The sequence below is a fragment of the Aulostomus chinensis genome, chromosome 1 (genome assembly GCF_037954235.1).
Source record: "Aulostomus chinensis isolate RoL2024-O1b breed Wild chromosome 1, RoL_Achi_v1.0, whole genome shotgun sequence".
In the NCBI taxonomy this organism is placed as follows: Eukaryota; Metazoa; Chordata; class Actinopteri; order Syngnathiformes; family Aulostomidae; genus Aulostomus; species Aulostomus chinensis.
Window position 1 is genome coordinate 66,514,206 of NC_141320.1, and position 12,221 is coordinate 66,526,426.

Consider the following 12,221-nt stretch of genomic DNA (forward strand, 5'->3'; position numbering starts at 1 on the left):
ACACACATACACATACACACTCTCGTGCATGGTAAGATACACACACCTATATCTGAGCAAAAGTAGAGACACACACTAGCAAACAAAGCCCACACACACTGTGTACCTTGGAGGCAAGGTTGGGGGTTGAAGTGAGCACTGCTGGCAATAAGGTGAGCAGCTGTGCAGCGTCGGGGATGAAAGACGAGCGTCAGGAGGCTTTCCACCGTGTGTGTGTGTGTGTGTGTGTGTGTGTGTGTGTGTGTGTGTAGTCAATCTGTGTGTCTTTGAGCGGACATCTGAGAGTCAGTGGTGGTCTTTCTGCATGTGGAGAATCTGAAAGTATTTATTCAACCTTCTTCTTCGACTTTATCGGCTGATGTGCAGAGTGTACTTCTTAGCCGGTGTATTGGTACTTCATACTGGAGTATACAGTATATGATGCGAGTTCTCAAGCAATAACCACCCAGTTACTTATTGGAGGGGCTGATTGAGGTCTTTGTAACGTATGTTGGTGATAGTTTGTGTGCACAAACTTAAACCATGAACCTGATATTTAACAGCCATTTCTGGACAGAAAAGCTTGAATTCTGAGCAGAAATGTCAGCTTTTGTTCTGAATTTATACGGTTAAAAAAAAAAACATAGAATATCTGGATTATGTGAACAGGAAATATTTTACTTTATGCATTTGAATAAGAAGTTTAATGGGACTAGTGACATTTTGTCTGAAGAACTTACACACAAAAATATGATCGACTCAGCAAAATTGGCTTCAAACCAACCAGCTACTGTACTGAAAAGCATCGGGACAGTTGTCAAGGTCACATGATCACGAGTCCTTTTTTATTCAGTTATTTGTTGTCTCCTTTTCATGATGAGCGATTGGTTATCACGTAGAATAAGCAATATTAATATGAAGGGCTGGTGAAATGAAGCGACAGTGTTGTGAGTAAAACACTTTTTGTAATTGCATTTATTGTGATTTTTGATGTGATGATGAATTGAATGTATTCATTTATTAAAGGTGAAAGTCTAGACTGCAGGTGAAAGGAGCCGTTGTGGTTGAGAAGGGTGAAGTCCGGCTGGTTTTGCTTCCCTGAACCCCTCCCTTGTGTTGTTTTTCTCGTCTTTCGGGCATCCTGCATATGCACATGTGCTCTTACATCGTGTGTCTGAGAGTGTTGTGGGGGTCGGGGTGGTGTGCCACCACGCCTGCAGCTATCCCCTCCTTCCATGCAACCTGAATCCTTTTGGAAAGGGAAGTGGAGTGTATACAAGTGAGATGATCAAATAAATCAGCTGGATTCGTCTCCTCTGCCTGCCACATGAATATTAAGCACATTAGGATCATGGGAGGAAGTAAATATGTCACGCCTGTAATCCCCAGTGAGCTGCTGGTCACTTTGGGTTTGTGTTGCAGGAGAGACGAGGACTATTTACTCCAACATGTGAGGCATTTAGGTGACGCTCTCAGTGATTGCAACAATGAAACAAGGCAACGGAGCCCCACCCCCTCACGTCTCCTGGCCAGTGATGCTGTCTCCCTCTGGGCCAATCAGTAAAAAATATGTCACTTTGTTCTGGTGTGTAATTGCACTTCCCCCCCAGAGACAAATAATGCAGTTTGGAAAAAGTCTGAATCAACTGATTGAATCAAAATCTGAATGTTTGACATCAAACTTGAAGATGAAATGGGAAGTAGTGAATGTTTGGCACCTTAAATCAGAGGACAGGACAAACGCAGGACATTTACTGGTGTGTTTCTGGTGAGGAAAGCAGGCGGTGTCGGTGAGTCGTTTGCAGCCGCGCTTGTCTGTTTGAAGTGGGTCTGTTGTGCTGTCACAATTATCTTCATCTGCAACTGAGAATAAAATGAATGTCTGGCATTTAGCTTGAGGTTCTTGCTACAGGCGTTAGCTCAGGCCCAGTGGTCGCTCCCGCTGTTGGACATTCCCGGGATTATTTCATGAGGATACGATGTCACATTGTTGCATGTCCACATGCACATTTCTGACATGTTCCACGTATTCGCACGCTGCAGATCTGTAGATGGGATGTGTAGAGATGGAGGAGAAAGATGGAGCCAACATTAGCATCATTAGCATCTGTGTTTTTCCTCCTTACTGCCATTCATCACTTTTAGTGTCCTTAAGGGATTTGGGACACAAATAAGTCTACATATCAGTCATGAGACCTTCCATAAAAACCATATTCACTGGGTTGAAGGAGAGAGAGGAACGTTGCTCCTACAAAATTCCACAAAGATCAGATGTGCAGCCAGACACACTGAATCAGGCTCTAACCAGGCTACAAGAGAAAGCTAGCACATCTGAGTGAAGGCTCCCTGTGTGTCTATTTTCTCCCTCTCTGAGTCACTCCTGGCCCTGGCGAGGCGACCTGTGCAACACCTTCCCCAGGCCAGATGGCGGTGTCGAAGGCGACAGGAGCAGCAGAAATCTGCCAGAGCAATCTGCTGCGAGCAGGTGTCTGCTAATTGTCTCGGAGAGCTGTGGCAGCGGCAGGCACGTGCCAGTGCTACCTGAGTGGAAACAAATATCTTCATTTAGCCCCGCTTTGTCGCACTTTCAAGCTCTGATAATAGGCAGAGCCAAGGGGAGGACGGTGGGCTGCAGCAGGCAGGCGAACACGAGTACCTTTGTCAAACAGAGAGAGCCACAATGGCTCTCATCACCACTGGCAGCAAAACACTCTTGACAATCATAATCATGCTTAAGTGGATACAGAAGAAAGGCAAAACAAGCTTTGGCAAATAGTAAAAGCAGTTTTGCATGAATGTGCTCCGGAATGGGATGACGTTGACAGCCTCTGGAGACGATGCTTTCATTGAGCTTGAGTGTGGAATTCAAGAAAATGTTGCAGATCGATGCTGTGAGATCTGGATGTTACTGCAATTAAACCAAAGTAAGAAGCACCGAGGCAAACAGAGAAGTTTTGCATCATTCCTCGAGTATGTTCCTGTGTTGCTCCAGCAGAACTTTTCCTTTATTATGCTGCCGTTCACACATGGCTAAGGAGAGCGAATTCCGCTCTGTGATTTATTCAGGCACCGGCTGGTTGCTCCGTAGACTCTGACATTCCCATTGTGTATTTTGGGGGAAGGAGGGGCTCTGGGAAGGGATGTTCACTCTGACAACAGAGTTTCTCCTCCTTGTCAAGAGATCTTTCAAATGGAGCCGTCCGAGCGTGGAAGAGGAAGCAAAGTGCTGCTAATTGAAGTGCTTCTCTGTTTTACTGACTTCCCACAGCAAGTTTTTGTTATTGTCCGTATTCCTGCAGATCCCTTAGTTTTATGTACTCCGAAACAAGCTTTATCGAACAAAGCTGACTTGTTCGGTTTGACGCTCCTCACAGCAAACCTCTTCATATCAGACAATTAGCAGAAGGAAAAGCTAATTAATGCATTTTTTAATCGTCTGCTTTGCAAATATTGTGAGGAAGTTGAACAAGATGCGGTAGGTGGCGCGGGTTCTCCAGTCAGCACATGGCAGTATTCTGACGCTCGTTGCTCACATCAGCACGTTTCCACTCGCTTCTCAGAAACCGAAGAAGGAGAAAGCCTCTGATCTCACAGCTGATCAGTCATTCAGTGAAGAGTTGGCTTGAACCAAGCAAAAATGAGCTGAAATCAGTGTAGGACTGAGGAAGCTGTGTTCCAGCAACAGGCCTCGAGGTACCACAACTCAGTTAGTAACGTCTGGCCGTTCTCGAACTGCAAATGTTTGCTTTCCCAAGCACCTCCAAACACCCGACAGCTGAAACTAACCAGGTTTGACCCCTGCAAACGTAGGAAATTGCAGGGAAATCGAAGCAGATAGAGCAGGTGGAGGTAAAGTGGACTGAAGTTAATTACAAAAGTAAATTACAGAGCTTTTACCAAATCCCCTGTAGGAGTGCATTGAACCACGGTGCAGGAACATCAGAGAGTGGAAATTTCTCTTGAGCTGAGGGACCGCCACTGCTGCCCGCTGCATTTGTCCAGATGCATCCTACAGAGCGCTCCCCGCTAAGGGAGAAGCGAGGCCAGCTCTATTTTTAAATCTTAAATAAGTCCTTAAAAGCTTCCCACGATACTGATTGATCCCTTGACCCGGCTCTCCTCAGGCTTTCCCCTGGTCCATTAAGAGCTGTGTCACCAGAGGAGTTATAGCATTACCATGTGTGGCCTCTGTTGTTGCTCAAGCAGGAAGTGCCCAGTCAGGTTTAAGTGTACTGTTTCCCCACAAGCCCCTGTTGAGATCTGACTCTAAACCTGCTTCCTGCCGTTTGTGGCTGGTAGGCTGAACAGCCCGGGTCAGCGCTGGACTGCCTCAGAGCTCTCTGCCTCTCCTGCTCAGTGCCCTGCTCCCTCTCAGCTTGCTTCGCCTCCATGTTGCAGGCTGCAGAGGAGCACCATGCAAAGCTGCTCCTCCTAGATGCACACTTCTGATGTGAAGCTTCTGGGGAGTCTGGTTTTCACTCATCCAGGTCGTGGTATCTGCTCATTTTTTCAGTAAATAAAAGAATTAAAAAAAACAAATTATTTAAAATAAATGTCCCAATGTCTCGTTAAAAACATGCAAAACAATGGCTGCAGTTGTCTCAACATCTCACTCCAAACATGGGTTTAGTCGCCTGGACATGTCACACCTGGGTTAGAGAGGGATGATCACGCATTCATCTACCTGGAGAGACGTGCTGTACATCCTCCCCCGCTACCTGAGGCCATGTCTCTATTCTGTTTCTTTTCTGCTCCATCTTCTCTGCATTTTTCCCAGTTAACTGGATAATTACCAAGGTAAACTGGGTTTGAACAGGTGCCTGTTTCCCATTCTGGGGCAGGAAGACAAAAGTTCCCCCTGGATTTCTTGCCTAAAGCTGTCCTCTTGTCAGAAGAGAGACGACTTGCTGGGAATAGTTGTTGAGAGCGCTTGTAAGGTGTGTGGTGTCTTTGGCTCTGTAACTGCGAGGCCTGTTTTCAGCTCAACATAATGAATGCAGCAGAACTGGCATGAAGCAATAGAGGGAGAAGGTTTGTCAAATTAAAAATGCCAGCTTTATGAGATGCTGTTTGAATTTTCTGCCGCAATATTCGGCTTTATTTTCTCCTGCTTTCTGTAAATAATGATCAGCTGTAATGCTGCAGGAAGACGTTTTGTCAGAGAGGTTCGGAGGAGCCCGGCCTCCCGTTCATTTATTTACAACACTGTTTTTATTTCTTCTCTTGGTACATTTGAGTGTCATTTTACTAGGAGACAATAAAATGCAGTGTTGATCCAGTTATTTTACACCATTTTTTATATGACAGGCTTTATTGTGCGTTATGTTGTAGCTCATTCCTCAGCTCCGTACAACAGCTAGCCAGTGTGTAATTACAGCTTGTAGCGAGCACTCAGACGGAGCGATACGTGAATGAAAATCTGCGGGGGAGCTTGATTTATGAAGCCTCGCTGTGCTGTGTCTGGAGTCCCAATCTTCTCGCTCATCTCACCTCTGGGGCTCCACACCCAGACACGGGGCTGACGAGAGAGGTGGAGGGTGGCCTCGAATGGCCTGGATCTGGGTCTGGACCACCAGGCAGCCTCTCTCTTCCTCCACCCCCCACAAACATCCTGAATTTCAGGAGGAAAACAAACAAGTCTTTGCAGAGAAAGACCTCAAATCTGAGAATTCCCATACTCGAGGCAGCTCATGCAATTATCTCACCATTAATCGTCTCAACTCAATGATTCAGTCTTCCTAAATTCCTACATTTCCCTCTATAATATTTAGAAAATCTCTGTCTCGTCTGGCGTCTGCCTCCCCCCGATGGTTTCAGTGGCACTGCTTCGTCTTCATCCACCTGGAGGAAGTGCCTGATACGGAATCATTCAGCTAGAAACGGGTGTAAATGAGCCTTCACTCCTGAACTGTCACTGCACGGGAGTCTTTGTCGAGATTGTGCTACTTTGGTTATTTAAGTTTGTGTTTATTGTGAAAATTGGCACAAAACCAGATTCTGATTTGTACCAATAAAAGGTACAAAGAATTTGTCTCGGTATGTTTGCTAATTACAGTAACGGCGTTGGAAACAAGTCCTCGAGAGTCTTGATAAGTGGAATAAAAGTAAATCTAAGATGAGAAGTCTGTCTGTAGAAGAATGTGCTGCAGCGAATGCGAAACCAAGGCACCTTTCAGGTCGAGCCGTAGAAATCCAGCCTCCTGCTTCACATCCTCAGGCTCTTTTTCAATTTAACACAATTTACATTTCCTAATATGTTTCTTTTCATAATTGAAGTATGATGACGACGCCATAAGCTCGCCGGACGGCACAGCTGTGTGTGCCAGCGTGCTTGGCTGGAGATGAATCAGTGTGTTTAACTGTTTGTCCTCACAGTACCTTCGCTGCATCCAAGCAAGTCAAGCGCATCAATCCAATATGGTGTCATCTGCCGAGCATGCTGCACAGGTGTTAGGAGGGAGCGCACTGGAGTCGGTAAATCTGCCTCTATGTCAGGCAGAATACTTTTTCATTTTTGCAGAAAATGTCTCTTTCTTGGTCCCTGAAGCTGAAGCGCAGGGGTCAGATGTCACCGTAGGAGGTGCTGATTGAATTTATAGAAATATTCAAAGCAGAGCATCAGGCAGAGCCTCCCACTTTTATATGGAAGCCGTTTCCTGTTTCTGTCTGCTGCCGAGGGGGAGGGATGAAGGTTTTAGTGGACACTTCTATCGCGTTTGTAGGGAACCTTCAGGTTTTAGGAGGTTATTAATAAAAGTCAGGCTTTTTTTTTAGGCTTTCCCAGGTCTAAAAGTGTCGTGGCTTCCATGTCGGCATGAGGGGGTGAAGTGGCCTGTGCAGTGAGTTGAAATGGTGCAGTAAATCATGAAGAATGTCCTGCAAAATACCGTCCTGAAGAGCAGGCTGAGAACTCGGTGGCAGATGCTTGCGTGCTGCCCTTTGACCCTCCAACCATTTCTCCTAAAAGTAAAATGAACAAAACACGTCCAGCAAGATGTTAGGAGGCGTCATCTCCTGCTTTACTCTTAGTATTTTATAGTTTGAGCAACGGTTTATAGGAGGAGTGACTTCATTTTGTCGAGTTAAGATTTTATTCAAAGCAGCATGAAGTTTTAAACCTGTAAAAATAAGTCCAGCTTATCAGAGTTTAACTTTAGGCGCTATGTTTGCACTTAAAAGTTTTTAGGGGACTTTAATGAACTTTAAATGTTCATGTTTCAAGTGTTATGATTCAAGAGGTTTACACCTCATTAAAGAGTAAATTAGCTCATCTTAATGAGCTCTGGTCAGCAGGCCTTATCTTTCCTCACGTTTTTTTTCCATCCTCAGTCGTGCTCTGGTCAAGCCTGGCGTTGCTATGGCAGCGGCCGTGGTCACCACCCATCCAGGAGCAATGGCAGCATGACCATCGCCGCTGATGAATTTTAATCTTCTAATTGTCAGTGCAGCGCTGTCGCTGCTTCACTCTTGTGAAAACAGAGATTAAAATGTATTTGGCACTCGTATCCGTTGCTTTGCCCTTTGAGTCGGCCCACATTTTACGAATCACTTGTGGCCACAAGACCTTAAAGGGCCACGAGTTGGACACCAAACACAGCCTTTGGTCTGACCTTTGATTGCCCCCGAGGGCACGTTTTACCAGACGGTTATTTAGAGTCAGCATGTCATCCGTGGATGGAGTTATCTGTGCTAGGAAATGATCTGACGCCATCCTGGTTTAATACAGGTTGGAGAGCCCAGAAGGAGTCGCACTTTAATTGTCCAGGTTGTAAAATGTTTGTGTGACCTTTTCGGCCGAGGATGGATGAGAGAGGAGGCTCGGAAGGAAATTGCCTGGCAGCTTGTTTAATGCAGGTGGAGAAATGTAACCCACTTGGTGATCACCAGTAACCTGGATAATGAAGTTCCCTGAGAACATAAAATTTATTGACCATTTTGACTGTGGACTTGTGGAGTTATACACATCACAAATGCAAATTGTGAATAAATCAGCACAACTCATTAACCAGGATCTAACACTTGTTTAAATGCCACGTCTGCGTCCCTTTCCAGTCGGGTCGGTCTTAGTGTTCAGGGAACCACTGGAGTCTCGAGATCGTGTGTCTGAGGATTTGTACCTGTGAGAAAGGTTAAATAAGGTATAAAATCTGACCTTTGTACACCGAGTACGACATCAGCTGTCCGGGAAGCTGGTTGGAACACCACTCTCTGGTTTCAGTCATTATTAAACTTCCAAAAATGATTTCACACCACTTTGCTAATAAATTGTCTTTGAAAATCAACGCTTTTTCTGACTTTACCTGAAATTCGCACATTATTTCAGCAGAATGTTTTCCCCAGACTAAAGTCCTCAGTTCATGTTTAATCTGAGAGCCTTTCGTCCCAATCGGAAAACCTGGATCCAGATTAGGAATATAGTACCATCTGAATCCACAAAAATGGATCTTCTGGACTAAACACTGCTGAGGAATTTAACCAAAATTCATCTGAGAGTTGTCTGGAAAAAATTCTACTAAACAAGCAGCTTTCAGTATCCAGCACACCTCATAATATTACCCGTAATTCCACCAAATTATATCAAAATTTGTCCAACGGTTTTTCAGATATCCTGCTGACAGACACACTGCAGTGATCACCCCGCCCCCCCCAAATAGTACTATAATTAAACTGATTTATTATAACAAAGTATCATATCTGAGGGTCATAAATCATGTCTGACAGTATCTTATAAACACCTGACTGGCGTTGTTCTCCCCAGCAGCCCTGCAACGACGCCCATGCGCCCCTCAACATGCGCTAATTGTCTGCACTTCCTTCCACAACAATTTCCTAGCCAGACCTCTTAAGAGCTACATGGTGATTATACAATAACCCCACAGTTGGCGGGGGCTCGCTGAGCGTTCTGTGACTTGAGAGGAAAGGAGAGTCAGTCATTCACTCTCCGCTGACTCTTTGACCCGCCGATGAAATGTGCTCCCGCAGTAGAACCGCCTCCTTTGTGAGCCCACTCTCCCTGCACCACTCCCAGGAAACTCAGTTATAAGATCTAATCTAAATTAATTAAAAGGAACATGCTAACTTTTGGGTCCCCAGAGCCAGAGACGAAGATAGAGACCATCTCTCCTGTGTGCTGTATCAGGGGGCTGAGACCCACGCCAATTAGCTTAGCACAATGAATGGTAGTGGATGGGAAGTGTTAGCATACCTCTATCAAATAGACTTTTCTCTGTTTGTGCTTCAGTTCTGTGTTGGTCAGGAAAGTAGTTCTGGCTACGTGTCTGATTCAGTAATTTCAACTTCTTGTCATTGTAAAATGTTACTTCAGGCAGTTGAGAAGAGCGTATTTGTTGACCTTTGACACAGTGATGCTAACAGTTCCCACCTAGTCTCAGTCATTGTGCTAAGCTAACTAGTCTCAGCTCGCTAATACAGGAGAGCAGGGGCTCTGTCTACCTCTCTGGCTCTGAGGGCGATGCACAATGCATATTTCCTAAGACGTTGGTCCTGTTGGGGTATTTCCTGCTGACCAGGACTTCTTTCCTTCTCAGTGCTGTAATTTCACCTCTTGTTTTGCAGCAACATGTAGAAAACTCACTTAAGATATCAACTTGTAAATGGGATCACTGTGATTAGAAAATGTGTTTTTCCAAATATGCATTAACAACAACATCAGTTTTTCCTCTGTCTTGCTTGGTTGGCTGGTGATGGTTTATTTAGATAGGAGCACACATCACGGAGCAGAGCCATCAGTATATAATTCATGGCCGCCGCTCGTCCAGGTCTACTCAACAATTACAGCTGCACCTGAGTTACCTCGTCTGACACCCTTAAAAAATGACTCCCCATTGATTAGTAATGGTCTTTTCTGTATGAGAGCCATTTAAAACCGCAGCCCTGCTTCACCCATTGACCCTGCAGCACTGTGGGGAATTCTCACGACTCGATTGTTTAGACAAAGGTGAAATGTTTATTCCTATTAGCCGGCTTCCACATAAGATACAGTATTGAACCGCCACTACGTCTGATCGGCTATCACAAATTACAGCCGCTGTGTGGACGCCGCTCTGCTCCGATGCTACAGAGGCATCAGTGAGCGTGGTGGGGGACATGCAAACACAACCTAGGAAGGAAAAAAAATCAATGGAGTCTAGTCAGATGTTAGGTAAGTTGTCCCCGACGTTTGCTTTAGGGACATTCACAGTTGTTTAATAAGACCCCGAGCATCTCCAATCAATGAGATCCTTCCATTTCCCCCTTTTGAAATCAATGAGGCTGCTTGATGCAACACCGCTGACTTGTGGAGAGGTGCCGTGATCCCTGGATCACACTGCAGCTCTTCCCTTCTGAGGTATTAGAATACAACGCAGCGCTGGATAACTCAGATTATACATACGCGACGTACACAATTTACAGCGCAGGCACTTAGCAGAAGAGAGAAGCACAATCATAAATCCATCATTGCAAGAAATTAACAAATGTAGATGTCAAAGCCAGACCACAACTCCTGTCTCAAGAAAATTGATGGTAAATAAAGTGTATAAATAAACTACAAGCAGTGTGTAACTCCACCACGGCCGACGCAGCGGTAAGGTCAAGTGCATTATTTTTCCCAAAGTGTCATGTGCTCTTACAAAACACTTAAATGACATAATGGGTGTGAAATTAAACTCAGGCTTCGCACATCGTAAAGAAAACGCATATTAGAATGTAATTTTTTTGTGTACTGCTGAATCTGTACATGAGGCCTGTCGAATGACGTACTGCACATGGAACAAACTAAGTCTCATTGAATATTTCAGGTGCAATATGAAGTGGGAACACAGGATATAAACAGTCTTCTGCACAGTGAGAGCATGCTAGTTAGCTTAGCATAATGACTGGTAGTGGATGGGAAGTGCTAGCATGCCTCTGTCTCTGCCTCAGATGGAGCAGTTTCAGGATCTTGCGTAGTCCAGCAGGAATCCTCCTCACCCTCAGCCCTTAACTTTGTTTATGTTGACCAGTTGCTCAGACAGCTGTGGCGCAGATTTATGGGTAAGAGGCAACATGGAGGACTCATCGATGCTGATTCTCAGTAGACAGGAAAAGTTTAATCAGTTCGGAACGATCTTTGGTGCTTTGCTGCCATGTCGAACTCCCTGCAGGTTTCAAGTATGTGCTTTCGTCTGACAAGATTTATTTCATGTTTCCTCTCAAAGTTTTGGATCTGCCCTCAAATCTAAGGGGTTCTTCCTCCACCAAGTCAGCACTGGTGGAGGTAAACGTGTCAGCTCTCTGCTAAAAGACAAAACCTAAACCTGAAAATGGAGAAATTCATTCTGTTTTAATTTGTTCCAGGTCTCCCCCCCTCCTCCCCTGCTTCCCTCCCCTGTTGTATTGATGCGCGCCCCCCTGCCGAGCCCCCTGCACTACCAGGTATGACTAACTGCTATCTTGCTCCCGCGACTCTTGTCATTTATCTTGCTCTGCTATGCTGGCCGGCTGGCTGCACAGCACGACAGCATACAGTGACAATAATTTGCACTGATCGGACCCCTCTGCCTACCCTGCTGTTACAAATGGCAATCGATTATCATGCAGTTGTGCTATCGACTGTCCAACACTTGTATGTACTGCTGTGTGTGTGTGTGTGAGAGAGTGTGTGAGGCGGCGGAGGCTTGGTTTGTAATTGCTGAGGTGTAGCAGTGACTCCTGCAGCAGTAGTCAGCTGTGACTCGTCACAGACGGACGCTCCAACCTCCATGTGAGATCACAAATACGGCTGCAAAGTATTGAAAAGGACTTGTGATGATTTTATCCCTCAGGTGGAGAATTTTAAATCAGGCACACAAGAGCAGAAGCTTCCCCACAACAACCCAGCTTTCTCAGGGGCTGTTTTAGATACATAGACCAGTTTTATCTGTCACTTAAACACCTCTACGGCTTGAATTGACATCCTGTCTGGTCAGTTTTATTGAGAGAACAGTCTCCAGCTCGGGCAGAGCTGCTGGACCCACGTGAACACAGACCATGTAAAAGCGGAGGTCTTTTTTTTAAGGTTTTGTTTGAGACAGCGAGACGAGGATGTCTTGAAACGACATCCAACTTGCTAAACGGAGTCTTTTCCTCAAGAATGTGTTCAAGTTGCAGGCTGAGAATCATTCCGTCAACTTGAAATAATTTAATCTCACGGCTCATTTAGACTTTCCAAATCTTATCGGACCGAACGGATCAACTTATGACAGTAAGACGAGCCATAAAGT

The 12,221-nt window shown here is 45.2% G+C and overlaps 1 long non-coding RNA gene across 1 annotated transcript in view; it reads left to right on the plus strand.

Annotated features, from left to right (window-relative positions):
• Positions 1-11,349, plus strand: part of LOC147272830 (uncharacterized) — a 65,847-nt gene extending 54,498 nt beyond the window's left edge. The window contains exon 4 of the long non-coding RNA XR_015115981.1: positions 11,317-11,349. This is a non-coding gene — a long non-coding RNA (uncharacterized LOC147272830). The remainder of the gene's footprint in view (positions 1-11,316) is intronic.
• Positions 11,350-12,221: the final 872 nt, after the last annotated feature.